The sequence below is a fragment of the Priapulus caudatus genome, unplaced genomic scaffold (genome assembly GCF_000485595.1).
Source record: "Priapulus caudatus unplaced genomic scaffold, Priapulus_caudatus-5.0.1 Scaffold532, whole genome shotgun sequence".
In the NCBI taxonomy this organism is placed as follows: Eukaryota; Metazoa; Priapulida; class Priapulimorpha; order Priapulimorphida; family Priapulidae; genus Priapulus; species Priapulus caudatus.
The window spans coordinates 88,279-102,945 of record NW_014577593.1 but is presented as its reverse complement, the minus strand read 5'-3'; the positions used below and the strand labels follow the sequence as shown (position 1 = coordinate 102,945).

Sequence of the window (14,667 nt, the reverse complement as noted above, 5' to 3'; positions counted from 1 at the left end):
AAGGATAAATCTACAAGGCATATATGGTGGCTCTGGTGGCATTACTGAGCATTGTGATTTAGGCAACAAAAAAGTGTTTTTCACTGTAATTTAGAAAAATAGCTGAATGATTTCAAAAGGATTTGTTGCTTCAAACTCCAATTAATTTTTCGTCACTTTAAAGTGGAATAATCTTTGGTGTAAAACTTCGCTGAAGCATTCCCATTCAAGACAATGCATACAATTGTACTGGTGCTCAACAAACGCTGTTAATATTCGTCATAGAAACGCGCTGACTCCGAGCAAAGCATGCTCCCTCAATATTACCAAGAGTAGATAAATAACTATGTTATGTTATTCTACTCTGTTATTAACGCAACATTTACGCTTACATATTAAGACGCAACGGATATTTCTGGCCGGTGGCGATAGAATCAGGCGAGTAGATGGTGAGCCGGAGGATATGCTGTGCCACGAGTTCTGGCGATGCATTAAAATTTTATAGTAAAGTGACCATGAAGGGGGTTGGTTAGCAGGATTTGGACCAGGGGGGGGGGGGGGTCTAACCGTAGAGACATACCAGCTAACAAAGTTATTGTTCCTTGAATGTGGATGTTGAATGTTATGGAATGTTTCTTTTTTAGGTTAACATTATTCAGGTAATGTTCGTAATAACGTGTTTTAGGAAAGTTCTTTGCTTATGAACATTCTGAGAAGCGTTTTTGCACGCGAAAGGGGGGGTCGTGGGGGCCCTCCCCGCAGAAGGAATTTTGAAATTAGACGGCCCCTCAGATGCGTTTTCTGCGCCGAGCGCGGGGGGTCCGGACCCGCCTGGACCCACCGCTGTACACGCCCACTGAAGCCCTGACGCTCAGATCTGAGCCCTGGTCTCTCTTATAGGGCGCCCTAGGATTAAGCACGTATATTACATGAATATGTACCGCCAAAAGACGGTCTAAATATTGACAGATTTTGTTACGTGGCGGGAAAATTTAATGGCCTGAAAAATAAGTGCCGCGGGCCGGTCGCCGCGGCTGCCTGCGGAGTTCCGACCCTTGCCGCACAGGAGCGCGGCAGCACACCGGACGCACTGCCACGGAGCGCGTAGCAGGTACACAGCGCAAGCAGCGCGCACAGGGCACACACGTATATATATCGCGCGCGGGCGGCGGCGCGAGCGCCTATTGATTGAAATGCAATACACACATGCATGGCTTAATGATAATTACAGCGTTGACAGCCACACCGTACTAGGAATTCTTACCGCGCCGTGGAACGCTGCCTGGCTAGGCGGCAGAGGCCGAGCGAGATCGGGCAAGGCTGCGGGACTCGCGACTGGACAATTCGATTTCGGGGCAGCGGCGACTTTTGTTTTGGGGTCGCGCCCAGTATATCCGTATTTTAGGGCTCTTTTTGGCATTTGCGGGGGCGAAAATTCTCGCCGCCGCCCGCTCGTGTATTTTTCCCCTGATGTGGGGTGGTTGCGCTATGTTTTGTTCGTTGTTGCGCGGGGCGTACGCTGCTGTGATGCGTGTGGCTGTGTCTACGGTGTGTGTCGGTGTAAGGACAGGGCAAGTCGATTATCAGACAGTGACACACGAATACGACGCTTCATGTATCATGGCATTGTTACAATGAAGCCGTGATTTACACGTGAATGAGATACGCGCGCCGTGACAGGTGAAGGTCTCATTTATTGATGAATGTTGTAGGTATGATCCGAGGTCATAGTTATATCTGGATGGACACGGGGGCGAGTGCACGGGGGTCGTGCATTGGGGCATGACCGTCGTCGGGTCACTAAGGCCCTCCGATCGTTTTTTTATTACGGATTAGCATTGCACACTGAGTTGCTGCCGCGCTGGGCAGAGCTTTACCGTTGTTGTGGGTGCGGGAGAGATTTGTGACGATAGCTGATAGCTTGCTGTTGTGCTGTCAGGCATGGCGGCGTGGACGTGTTAGAGAGGATTCACTGTGGGATGAGGGCGAGGGATAGAAAAGAAAGCGGATTAGCTACCGGCGGCCTTCTTTCTATGACTATCTAGATGGTTAGAATTATCGCATCTCAGGCCAATCGCAGCAGCCTACGCGCTTGCGTTGGTCGCCTCACGACGGCGGCGGTATCGCAGAGACTGGTAGTCTATGATATAATGCCCTCAGAATATTGGTGCATATATCCCTCCCAGAATAGCTGGTTAATAATGCGCGCTGTAATAGGTTTGTAGGTGTGTGCGTTCAGTTATCATTGCTAGACGGCTACTAAATGACTGGCGACCGAATTAATCTTTAAACTTCAAACGTGTTGAAATATAAGTCTGCGGAGGATCATGTAATCAAACGTAGCCGTAAAGATGCGGTTTCGACCAAGAAAATGCATATGCACCACGCTGCGTGGTGTTTAGGCTGTACTTGTGTGTTTTGCAGGGAGTGCGTAGCGTGTACATGGCGTGTGCAACTGTTGATTCGTGAAACTTTAAAATATAGCTAGTAGTTAATTTATTTTTAGTTAAAAAATATAATTGTTTACAAGAAAATTAGTTGGAAGTTTATTGTTAGATAACGCACAACTAATGTCGGGGGCATAATGATTTTATTATAATTATAATCTATAAATGGTTTCAACTGATTGCATCGTTTCAGGTCTTCGTGAGCAATAGATGGCGCTATGGCACTATGATATGGTTGAGACGGTATGCGAATATTTTCGACGGCTGTCTAAGAGTTCAGGGATATATTAAATAGGCGCGGCAGTGAGGTAGTGATGCTCGTTTGCCGGTCGTCTACGGTAAACGGGTCTTCAATGACAGTGAGGATTGAGTGCACCTCGTCGGTGAGCGGACCGATGACTCAGTACTACAGCGCAATCTGACAGTTGAGGTAATTTACAACCTATCCTCTCATCCCAACCGGCATCCTCATCTGCACTCCTTATTGCACTGACATTTAGGTCATTAAAGACTACCCCTTTCGCCCTTTAGCTCTCTCTTCTCTCTTTCCCTTCTTTCTTCCGGCCAACGCGCATCTTTCTCTTTAATACCCGCAGATCAGTGTTTTAATAACTTATCCCAACGGATGGTTGCCTTTCTCGTGCCTCACAAGCACCAATAATAACGGTATTAACCATAGTCCTTCGCTGCTTGCCACGCCACCCCTCTCCCTGTCGCTCTCATCTCTCTGCTCTCTCTCTCGATGGCTCTCGCTGCTCTCTCTCTCTCTCCCATCTTGCTCTCCCTCTCAGCTGCTCGGTCTCTCTCTCCCTCGCTTCATCTCGTGCTCTTCTCCGCTCTCTGCATCACTCTCTCTGCTCATCGTCTGTCTCTCCCTTTCATGCTCCTTTCTCCGCGTCTCCTTCTCGCCTCTCCATTCTCCGCTCTCACTCTCCCCCCCCCTCTCTCTGCTCTCTCTGTCTCAACATCTCTCTCTCTCGCAGCGCTATCGCCCTCCCAGTCTTCCGTCCTGCGCCCTTTCATCTCGGGGTTAGCCAGGGGTGCCAACGCTCACGTGTAATGAGGAAGAGAGGGTAGACAGCCCGCGCACAGGGCAGGTGTTTGGTTTATGGCTGATGGGATTTATGACTCTCGCACTGCAATCAGTTTTGCCAGGTAGTTCACTGGCTGCAGCAGCCCGGCAGCAGCAAGTAGGAGATAGTAGCAGCAGCGGGCAGTTATCAGGGCAAGTCCAGCAGCAGCAGCAGCAGTCAGCAGCAGGCAAGCACAAGTCAGCCGGGCAGCAGGCAGCAGGCAGCAGCAGTCAGCAAGGCAAGCAGGCAGCAGGCAGCAGTCAGCGAAGGCAGCAGCAGCAGGCAGGGCAGCGGCAGTCAGCAGCAGTCAGCAGCAGCAGCAGCAGGCAGCACGTAAGCGCAGCAGCAGTCAGCAGGCAGCAAGGCAGCAGGCGCAGCAGTAGCCGGCAGCAGGCAGTAGCAGGCAGCAGGGCAGTGCAGCAGGCAGCAGCAGTCAGCAGTAGCGCAGCTAGCAGCAGGCAGGCAGCAGCACAGGCAGCAGCAGGCAGCAGAAGGCAGCACGCAGCAGCAGCAGTCAGCAGGCAGGCAGCATGTCAGGCAGCAGCAGCAGTCAGTACGCAGCAGCAGCAAGTCAGGCAGCAGTAGCAGCAAGGCAGGCAGCAGCAGCAGCAGCAGCAAGTAGCAGCAGGCAGCAGGCAGCGGAGCAGCAGCAAGAACAACAATGACAACACCACTGCTGGTTGCTACTAACGTGATGTGTAATACTCGCCCCACCACCGACCGTGTGTTTACGTCGAGGTAGTTTTGATGAGTTATGGCTAAGACGTCTGCTGGTGTGGCCGTGCGTGCGTGTTGTGTGCGGCGTGTGTCAGCTGTCAGCGTGTGCGTTGTGTGTGCGCGTGCAGTGCGTGGTGGCGTGCGTGGTGTGAGGCATGTCAGCGTGTGTGGCAGCTGTGTGCACGTGCGTGTTGTGGCGTGCGTGTGTTGAGGCTGTCAGCGTGTGTGTGCACCGTGCGTGTGGTGTGCGTGTGTGTGCACGTGCGTGTGGTGTGCGTGGTGTGTGCGTGCGTGTGTCAAGGTCGTCAGCGTGTGCGTGTGTGTGGCGTGCTGCGTAGTGGTGAGGCTCTAGCCGTGTGTGTGCCACGTGCGTGTGTGTGCGTGCGTGTGTCAGGCCGTCAGCGTGTGCGTGTGTGTGCGTGCGTGTGGTGAGGCTTGTCAGCGTGTCGTGTGCACGTGCGTGTGTGTCGGCGTGCGTGTGTCAGGCCGTCAGCGTGTGCGTGTGTGTGTGTGTGTGGCGTGTTGTGAGGCTGTGCAGCGTGTGTGTGGGCACGTGGCGTGTGTGTGACGTGCGTGTGTGCAGGCCGTCAGCGGTGTGCGTGTGTGTGGCGTGCGCTGTTGTGAGGCTGTCAGCGTGGTGTGTGCGCGTGCGTGTGTGTGCGTGCGTGTGTCAGGTCGTCAGCGTGTGCGTGTGTGTGCGTGCGTGTGTGAGGCTGTCAGCGTGTGTGTGCACGTGCGTGTGTGTGCGTGCGTGTGTCAGGTCGTCGGCGTGTGCGTGTGTGTGCGTGCGTGCGTGTGTGCAGCTGTCAGCGTGTGTGTGCGTGCGTGTGTGTTGTCCATGGTCGTGCGGCGTGTGCGTGGTGTGTGCGTGCGTTGCGTGTGGTTGTGTGTCAGCGTGTGCGCATGGGTGGCGTATTTAACTTTAACTGTGTCTAATTACTCACCGTGTGACAGGTGGTTGACGCATCGATAATGGAGCACTGGATTACATAGTATCATCGTAACCCGCCCCCAACGTAGGCCATAGCATCACTAGTCGCAGCCAAGTTGGGTTAATGCGGATTTGCGAAGCAACAGATATGTAGGCCATCAATGTATAGGATTGGTGGTGGTGCTGCTGCTGGTGGTGGTGGCTTGCTGCTGCTGCTGGCTGCTGCTCGTTGTGGCTGGTGGTGGTTGCTGCGCTGCTGGCTGGGCTGCGTGCTGCCTGCTGTGTGGTGGTGGTGGTGGCTCGCTGCTGGCTGGCTGCTGCTGGTGTGTGGTGGTGCTTGCTTGCTGCCTGCTGCTGGTCGTGGTCGGTGTGGTGCTGCTGGCTGCTGTGGTGGTGATGTGCGTGCTGCGCTGCTGCTGCTGCTGCTGCTGCTGCTGGTGGTGGCGGTGGTGCTGATGTTGGTGTTGGTACTAGGGAAACCCGTGCCTCGAACTAGGCTGCGTTTCTGTGGCACATGTCACATGTCACATGTCACATGTCACATGTCACATGTCACATATGTCACATGTCACATGTCACATGTCATATGTCACATGTCACATGTCACATGTCATATGTCACATGTCACATGTCACATGTCACATGTCACATGTCGTATTAACGTGGCGTGATGAGCAGAGTGCTTCATGAAGTCCTTAGATGCAGCTTCTTTGTTCCATTTGCTCTCGCTTCACGCGTGCCTGATTCTTGACTAACCCCCGTGCGTTGCCCGATGCCCTACGCCTTCCTCGTCGCTGGTTCACCCCCCATCCTACTGATGCAGATGGGGTCGTTGTCGTATCAGGTACAACAGATATGTACCCGAGGTAGTTTTAGGTTGTTTAGTATCATGTTTATATTTTTATATGAGGTATGTTTAGGGTTAGGGCTAGGGTTAGGGTTAGGGTTAGGGTTAGGGTACACTTCTGTAGTACAAGTCTGGTACACTTTGTGTATACATATATGTACCTCGGGTACATATCTGTAGTACCTGATATGACAACGACCCCTTCAGCCCTACTGATGCCTCGACACTGCAGCACCCACACCTACCCAGTCTTACACATGCCTCAACCGCGTCTCACCTTCGCTTCACCCTCATCTAACCTGTCCGTGTGCGTAAGTCGTTGCGCCCGTAGGGCCACCCTTAAAAAATTGCTTGTTTCCCCTTTACCAACTCGCCTCTCAGGGTACCCAGTAAGTAGGTAGGTGAAAAATATTTTTCATGTTGTTTTGACAAGATGTGTGTATGTATATTGTATATTCTTTTTTGTGTATATGTTTTTGCAGAACAAATTAGATTTTTTTTTGCAAAACGAAAGAATTTTTGTTTTGTTTTAATCGGTCAATAAAATGTGCCGAGTAGCGGCGTTTTGGCGAGTCTTGGCGAGTCGGTCGGTAAAGGGGAAACAAGCAATATTTTTCTTAGGCCTAGTAGCAGCGTGCGCGCGTGCACGGCCGGACATATCAGTCGCCGCGCCAACAGGCGAGTGCATTGTCCGCCGCTAAGGTCCCCACTTAGCGAACAATGAGGCTAGTCCTCCTTGCTCACTGTTGCTGGCTAGCTATCTACGGAATCACCCGAACTGGCCTCGGGAGAGTTTGTTTTTCGGACAACAGGGAGTTCTTGCTAATGGTCCATCCGTGTCTTCGATGACGCGATAGCGTCGCGGTGATGTGATCGCAGGCGGATCAGGGCGCGGGGCGATAGCGTTAACAAACCTAGGGGATGTCTGGTGAGAGGGTAGTCGTGTAGCGCGGCAGCGCGGAGAGTTGTTGCGTGCGGAAGAGGGGCTCGCGTGGCGAGCGCCGATCGCATCTCGATTCGCGCACGGTGCGGCAGAGAGCCAGAGCGAAGGCGCGACTGCCGTCTGTCATGCTGCATCAGCCGTTACACCTCTCTTCCTTTCTATCTCCCCCGCTCTAGCTGTCTCTCACTGCTTGCAGCCATTAGTTGCGGCTGATCACACCGCGATGGCAACGGCCCTCCAGTACCTCTCCCTCCGCCCTCCGCCTTTCTCTCTGCTGCCTCGGATGGCTAGTCAGCAGGTAGCAGTCAGGCAGGTAGAGTGATGAAGGCAGTGTTCACGGATTCGCAGCCGATGTATGACGGTCGAGTGTTGATGGCAGCTAGCGTGCAGAGCGTGCATCTCTCTCTATCTCTCTCGTGTGTGCGCGCGCGTGCCTGCGTACGTACGCGTGCGTGCGTGTGTGTGTTTGGGTCCGTGCAGGCATTCTTCTATCCGACGGCTGGTATAGAGCTTTATACAGGACAATTCAGAATGCATCTCCGCAAGGAGCACGGAGTGAGTAACATGGATTAGCTCATGATATGGGCAGTACAAGGGAAGCTAAGGTGATCGGGATGGTTGGGTACGTGGCTGAATGGGTGGATAGATGGATAGATGGATGAACGGACGGGTGGACAGACGGACAGACGGACGGGCGGGCGGACAGGCAAGAGGAGAAATGGATGGATAGATGGTTGAATGAATGGATTGATTGAATGGATTGATTGATGGATGGATGGAAATGGACTGATTTATGGATGGATGGAAATGAACAGATTTATGGATGAATGGATGCGTGGATGGGTGAATTGATGTGTGGCTGGGTGTTTGGATTGGAAAATCGATGCATGGTTGGTGGTGATGGCAGCGGTGATACGACTGGTTGAGGTGATAGTAGTAAGAGGATACTCATAATAATGTAGGTAGATAGACGGATGGAAGCAGAATGATGAGATGCGCGTGACGTCATGATGAGAACGCCATCCTGTTCCCATCCTGCCCGTAGTCGTTGCGTAATCCACGTAGCGCGGACAGCGGCTGACTGACTATAGCGGCTATCTATATACACGGATCTTGTGACGTCTGCGTACTCAGATCATGACGTAATGTTTGTTTACTCGTGGATGGTTGTGTACTTCGTTCCGGTACAGTAGTAAACACGCCCGTACGCGCGCTCATGGTCGCTCGCATACATGCGTGCGTGCAGATGCGGTGAGGTAATACTAGCGCATGCGGTGTCCACGCGCGTACGTCTCGCGCGCACACTTGTACGAAGTGTCGACGCGCGCATGCGCACACATTACTGTACGTTATATAGCTCTCCATATACGCCTGTGTAAATAGGACCAAGAGTAGGTAAAGACAAATTTTGTGTAAAAAGACAAATACGGACAAATAAGACATAAAGACAAATAAAGACAAATAAAGACATATTTGTCTTTATTAACTCCTGATATTAACATGATTGTTATTATCTACTCTTTATAGGATGTAGAGTAATACAGCACGGTCGCGATGTGCCCATGCATCTGTTCTTAAGCCGTGTGCACGTACGCGCATGTACACGGTTAGTTAGCCGCCAAGCACAAAGTCAACTGCGGTGTCGGTGGCCCGCGAGCACGGTGAAAGTACATTGGGTCAGGTAAAAGTGATGACCTGTGTGACGGTGCGTTTGCCCCGTTACCAGCCCAGCACCAGCACAAAAGCACTGGATGTGGCAGCAATAGCATAACGGAAACTGCAGAGAGAGAGAGAGAGAGAGAGAGAGAGAGAGATAGAGAGAGAGTACGTGTAGAGTGCTTACTGTGTGTGTGTGTATGCGTGTGTGTATGTGGGTGTGCGCATGTTTGTTCGTGCGCGGGCGTACGTGCGTGTGTGTGTGGCTGTGTCTACGTGTGTGTCGGTGTAGGACAGCAAGTCATTATCAGACAGTGACACACAATACGACGCTTCATGATCACGCACATACAATGACGCCGTGATTACACGTGAATGAATACGCCGCGTGACAGTGAGGCTCATTTATTGGATGAATGTTGTAGGATGATCCGAGGTCATATTTATATCTGATGGACACGGGGGCGAGTGAGCGGGGGTCGTGCATGGCATGACCGTCGTCGGGTCACTAAGCCCTCCGATCGTTTTTTTACGATTGCATCCACTGAGTTGCTGACCGCTGGGCAGAGGAATGGCGCGCGGCTACCTTGTTGTGGGTGCGGGAGAGATTTGTGAGATAGTGATAGCTCTGTGTGGCTGTCAGCATGCGGCGTGCGTGTTAGAGGAGGATTCATGGATGAGGCGAGGGAAGAAAGAAAGCCGGATTAGCTACCGCGGCCTTCTTTCTAATGACTAGTGGTTAGATATCGATCTCAGCCAATCGGCAGCAGCCACGCGCTGCCGTTGGTCGCCTCACACGGCGGCGGTATCGCGAGATGGTAGTCATGAATAATCCCAGAATTATTGGTGGCATATATCCCCCAGAATACTGGTTCAAATGCCGCTGTGAGTAGGTTGTACGTGTGTGGTTCAGTTATCATAGCTAGACGCTACTAATGACTGGCGACCGAATAATTTTTAAACTTCAAACGTGTTGAAATATAACTCGGAGGATCATGTAATCAACGTAGCCTATAGAGCGTTTAGACCAAGAAAATGCATATACACCACCTGGTGGTGTTTGGGTGTACTTGTGTGTTTTGCAGGGAGTCGTGCGTGTACATGCGTGTGCAACTGTGTGTTCGTGAAACTTTAAAACTGTTATTTAATTTTAGTTAAAAAATATAATTGTTTACAAGAAAATTAGTTAGGAAGTTATGTAGATAACCACAACTAATGTCGCATAATGATTTTTAATAATTATAATCTATAATGGTTTCACTGATTCATGTTTCAGGTCTTGTGAGCAATAGATGGCGCTAGCACTATGATGGGTGAGACGGATGCGAATATTTCGACGGCTGTCAAGAGTCAGGGATTATTATTAAATAGCGCCGGCAGTGAGGTAGTGAAGTCGTTGCCGTCGTCACGGAAACGCGGTCTCAATGACAGTGAGGATGAGTCACACTCGTCGGTGACGGACCATGACTCAGTACACAGCACTGACATTGAGGTATTACAACCTATCCTCCTCTCCCACCATCCTCATCTCACTCCTTATTGCACTGACATTTAGGTATTAAAGACTACCTTCCTAGCTCTCTCTCTCTCTTTCCTTCTTCTTCCCCACCTCTCTTTCTCTTAATACCCAGATCAGTGTTTTAAAACTTATCCACTCCTTTCTCTTGCCTCACAGCACCAATAATAAGGTATTAACCATAGTCTTCCTCTCCACGCACCCCCTCTCCCTGTCGCTCTCTCTCTCTCTCTCTCTCTCTCTCTCTCTCTCTCTCCTGTGTCAGCGTCGTCGGGCGGGGTTTTGCCCCCGTTTTGGGTTTTGTGCGTGCTGTGCAGTGTGTGAGGCCTGTCGAGCGTTGTGTGCTGCGGTGCGTGTGAACCACGCATGTGTTCAGGTCCGTCGGCTCCGTGTGCGTGTGTTGTGTCGATGCGTCGTGTGTGAGTTTGTGTGGTCAGCGTGTGCGCGCCATGGGGTGCGTATTTTTTACTCTTAACTGCTGTCGTGAATACACGGCGGACTGTTGACAGGTTGGATTGAGCATGATAATGAGCACTGGAATTACATAGTATCATCGTAACCCGCCAACGTTAGCATAGCATCACTAGTCCGAGCCAATTTTTAATCATTTGCCAGCAAACGATCATGTAGCACTTCAATGTATAGATGGTGGTGGTGCTGCTGCCTGGTGGTGGTGCTGGCTGCTGCTGCTGCTGCTGCTGGTGTTTGGTTGGTGGTGGGTGCTGCTGCTGGCTGCTGCTGGCTGCTGCTGCTGGTGGTGTTGGTGCGTGGTGCTGCCTGCTGCGCGTGCTGTGGTGGTGTGGGTTGCTGCGTGCTGCGTGCTGCTGCTGGTTGGTGGTGGTGGTGCTTGGCTGCTGCTGGTGGTGGTGATGGTAGGGTGGCTGGCTGCTTGCTGGGCTGCTGCTCCCTGCTGGTGGTGCCCCCGCCCGACCGGTGGCGATGTGCTTGGTGTTCGGTTTGCGGTCTTACTAGGGCAGAACGCGCGGGCCCGCGCCGCTCGCGCGTCCGAGCCCTAGGCTGCGGTTTTCTGTGGGGCACTGATGACAATGTTACATTACATGTCGACATGTTCAGTACGACTGTCACATAGTGGTCGCTATGTCAATGTATATGTCACATGTAAGATGTGCATAGTGTCACATGTCACATGTCACTGGATCGAGTGTCACAGGTCACACGTGTCACGTGGGTGACGGAGAGAGTGGCTTCATGAAGGTCCTTATGAGATCGCGAGGCTGTGCTCTTGTAGCTCATTTTGCCTCGTCGCGTCACGCGGTCCGCGCGCCCACCTGGCGCTGCATTCTATGACTAGACCCCCGTGGGCGGTGCCCGAGTGCCTCTGACGCCTTCCTCGTCGCCTGCGGTCAGCCCCCCCTCGCTACGTGTGCAGATTCGCGCGGCGCGCGGCGGCGGGCTCGGTCCTCCTGCGCCTATCAGGGGCCGGCCCCTACACAACAGGATATCGTTAGCCGAACGGTTTAGTTTAGCCGCTGTTTCGCAGCCTAGTCAGTGGTGTATTTTTTTATATGAGGCTATGTTTAGGAGTTAGGGGCTAGGTTAGGGTTGCGAGGGTTAGGGTTAGGTTAGACACTTCTTGTAGTACAAGTTGGTACACTTTGTGTATACATATATGTACCTCGGGCCGGCGCGATAGCACTATCTGTGTACCCTGATATGGACCAGAACGAGGCCCTTCAGGCGCGCCTTACTGACTGCCCTCGCACTGCACACGCCGACACCTCACCCAGGTTTCTGTACAACATTGCCGTCAAACCGGTGGTGCTAGCGCGTGCGGGCTGGTGCACCCCTAGTCTAGACCTCGTCCCGTGGCGTGCGGAGTATTCAATGTCGTTTTGCGGTGCCGGCCTTAGTCGTGCCGACGCCTGTAAAACATTGTTTGTATTCCCCTTTATCGCTAGCTCGCCTCTCAGTCCTCCCGTCGTCCCAAAAACACGCACCCGCCCGGGCGGGGGTGGCCCCGCTCCCCCCCTCCGGGCGGGGCGGGCGGGCGGGACATAGTGACCTTTTCTTAGTAGACTCCCTGTGGCGGGTCGGCCAGCCACTCGTCCCCGCCCCTCAGGCCGGTTCGTCCCATGCCCTCGCCCCCTCCTGTCTCCACCCGCCCTATTCTTTCTCCATCACTTCTCCCTGCTGTTCTCCGCGTACGCGAGTATATTATAGCTAGGTATGTTTCTTGCGTGTGATCGAATAGATATTTTGTATGCTTGTTTTGACAAGATTGTGGTGTAAATGGTGATATTGGTATATTCTGCTCAGCTATAACGAATTCAATATATTTTTTTGAGCGAAACGATAATCAATTTTTGTTTTGTTTTAATAGGCTCGGTCAACAAAACTGCTGCCGCTGAGTAGCGGCGTATTTGGCGAGTCGCGTCGGATAAAGGCGAAAAACAAGCCAATATTTTTCTTAGGCCTAGTAGCGCGTCGCGCGCTCGTGCCACGGGCGCGACATCAATCAGTCCGGCCGCCGCCAACAGGCGAGGTGCCGCGCCGTCGTGCATTTGTCCACCGGTATAGGACTCACCTTTTACGCGAACAATGAGGGGCTCTAGTCCTCCGCTCAGCTCACTGCGTTGCGCTGCTAGCTACTCTACGGAATCCACCCGAACTTGGCTCGGAGAGGTTGCTTATTCTCGGACAACAGGGAGCCATTTTGCTCAAATTGGCGCAATCCGCGTGTCTGCTTCCGATGACGCGGACTAGCGGGTCCGCCAGGCTCGGCCGGGCGGGGCGGCGCGGCGCCCGGGTGATGTGATCGCAGTCCGCGGACATCAGGGCTCCCTCTCCGCCCCCGGAGCGGATGCTGTTAACATATGCCTAGGGGATACGTCTGGTGAGAGGGTAGTCCCGCCTGTAGCACGGCCAGCGGGGAGAGTTGCTTGCGCTGCGGAAGAGCGCGCCTTCGCGTGTCGCGATGCGCTCGATCGCATCCTCGATTCCGCAGCACGGTGGCTGCGCGGGAGAGCTCAACGAGCGAAGGCGGGCGGCGCTCGCCGTTCTGTCCATGCTGCATCAGCCGTTACTAGGCGACCTCGCCTCGATCTATCCGAGTGTATGGGTGCACAATTGCCTGGAGAGGAGACAGAGCGATGTCGAGAGAGACAGGAGCAAGAGAGACAGAAGAGAGTGAGAGACTGGACGCAGCGATGAGAGAGATGAGATCTGAGGAGAGAGAGCGACCTGAGAGAGAGAGGAGAGAGAGAGGAGAGAGATAAGAGAGCAGAAAGAGAGACGAGGAGAGAAGAGAGAGGAAGTGAGGGAAAAATTGAGAGATATGAGACTGAGAGTATAGAAGGGGCATTGATCCCGTATACACACGACAGTGGCGAGAGATGAAGAGATCACCGATCATCTCTAGCTTTTACACCTCTCCTTGATCTTTGTGTTGCCAGGGGCGCTTGGCGGGAGAGCAGAGGCTAGCCTCACACGTGCCCAGCTCTGTGGCGCCTGGTCGTTGCTGCTGCAAAACAACGGGGGCGTTCACCGGCTCCAACAGTGCGCCAGCCGCACCATCGGTCAGGCCCTGACGATAAGATGTTCGCTGCACCCGTCTGCTGTGCCGCCGATCACGGCTCCTGCTCGATCAGGCCTCCCATCTCGATGCGGCCACATGCTGATCCATCAGGCACGCCGGGCCGTTCCAGTGCACCACCTGCGGCATGTACGTTCACACACAACGGGCAACACTGGCACCGAACACAATGCGCACGCACGGCGGACCACACGACGCGACGCCCGCCCGCGACCCTCGCTGCTACGCGGCGCCGCACGCCGACCCGCCCAGAATGACCGACAATAGAAGGACGAGGATGACGCGCTTACTACCGTACGACGAAGGTGTGGGTGCGACCACATGCTGCCTGATGGAGGCTGAGGAGGAAGGTAGCGAAGAGAGGAGGGAGAGAGGAGGAAAATGAGACATGACGGGGAGCGGCGCGGGGAGGACGCCAGCCGGGAGCGAGCTGCCCCCTGTGCTGCGGCAAGACCTCCCTGTCGGCGCGTGAGCGGCCTGCTAGGAAGCACGTCGGAGGCGGCGCACCGGACGCTCGCGTTACCGCTGCGACGCGCCTCCGGCGAGCTCGGGCTTTCGCTCACGCATGCTGACCACCTCGCTCGATTGACGGCATCCGCCACAGCGTTCTCGTGCCGTCGCGCGGCGTCGGGGCGGCCGATCCGTGCGCGCTCACGGGCGGTCCGGTCCCCCCCCTCCCCTCCCGCCCTCCCCTGAGCACGCGGTCCCCGCGCCACAAGTCTGCGGATGCGGCCGCGCGGTCGCGAAGCCACCGCCGCCGCCGCGCGCCCGATGACGTTCCACGAGCGAGAACATGCTTCTTCGAGCTGGCGTCGCTCTGCGAGGCCTCGTCGCGCGCTGGCCACAAGTTCCGCTCGTCGGGGCCGGAAGGCGTGGTGCGAGCGGCGGGCCGCTTCGCCTCTGATGGCGAGGCCCGGCCTATGCGCCGAGCAGCGACCCGCACGCTAGCCGCTTCACGTGGCCTTCTGATGGTTTCGTACCCGTGACCGCGTGTGCCGCGCCTCA

General features: G+C 54.0%; 1 long non-coding RNA gene across 1 annotated transcript in view; it reads left to right on the top strand.

Annotated features, from left to right (window-relative positions):
- The window catches only part of LOC106811375, a 47,159-nt gene extending 37,079 nt beyond the window's left edge, over positions 1-10,080 (top strand). Inside the window, exon 3 of the long non-coding RNA XR_001394140.1 lies at positions 9,870-10,080. This is a non-coding gene — a long non-coding RNA (uncharacterized LOC106811375). The remainder of the gene's footprint in view (positions 1-9,869) is intronic.
- Positions 10,081-14,667: the final 4,587 nt, after the last annotated feature.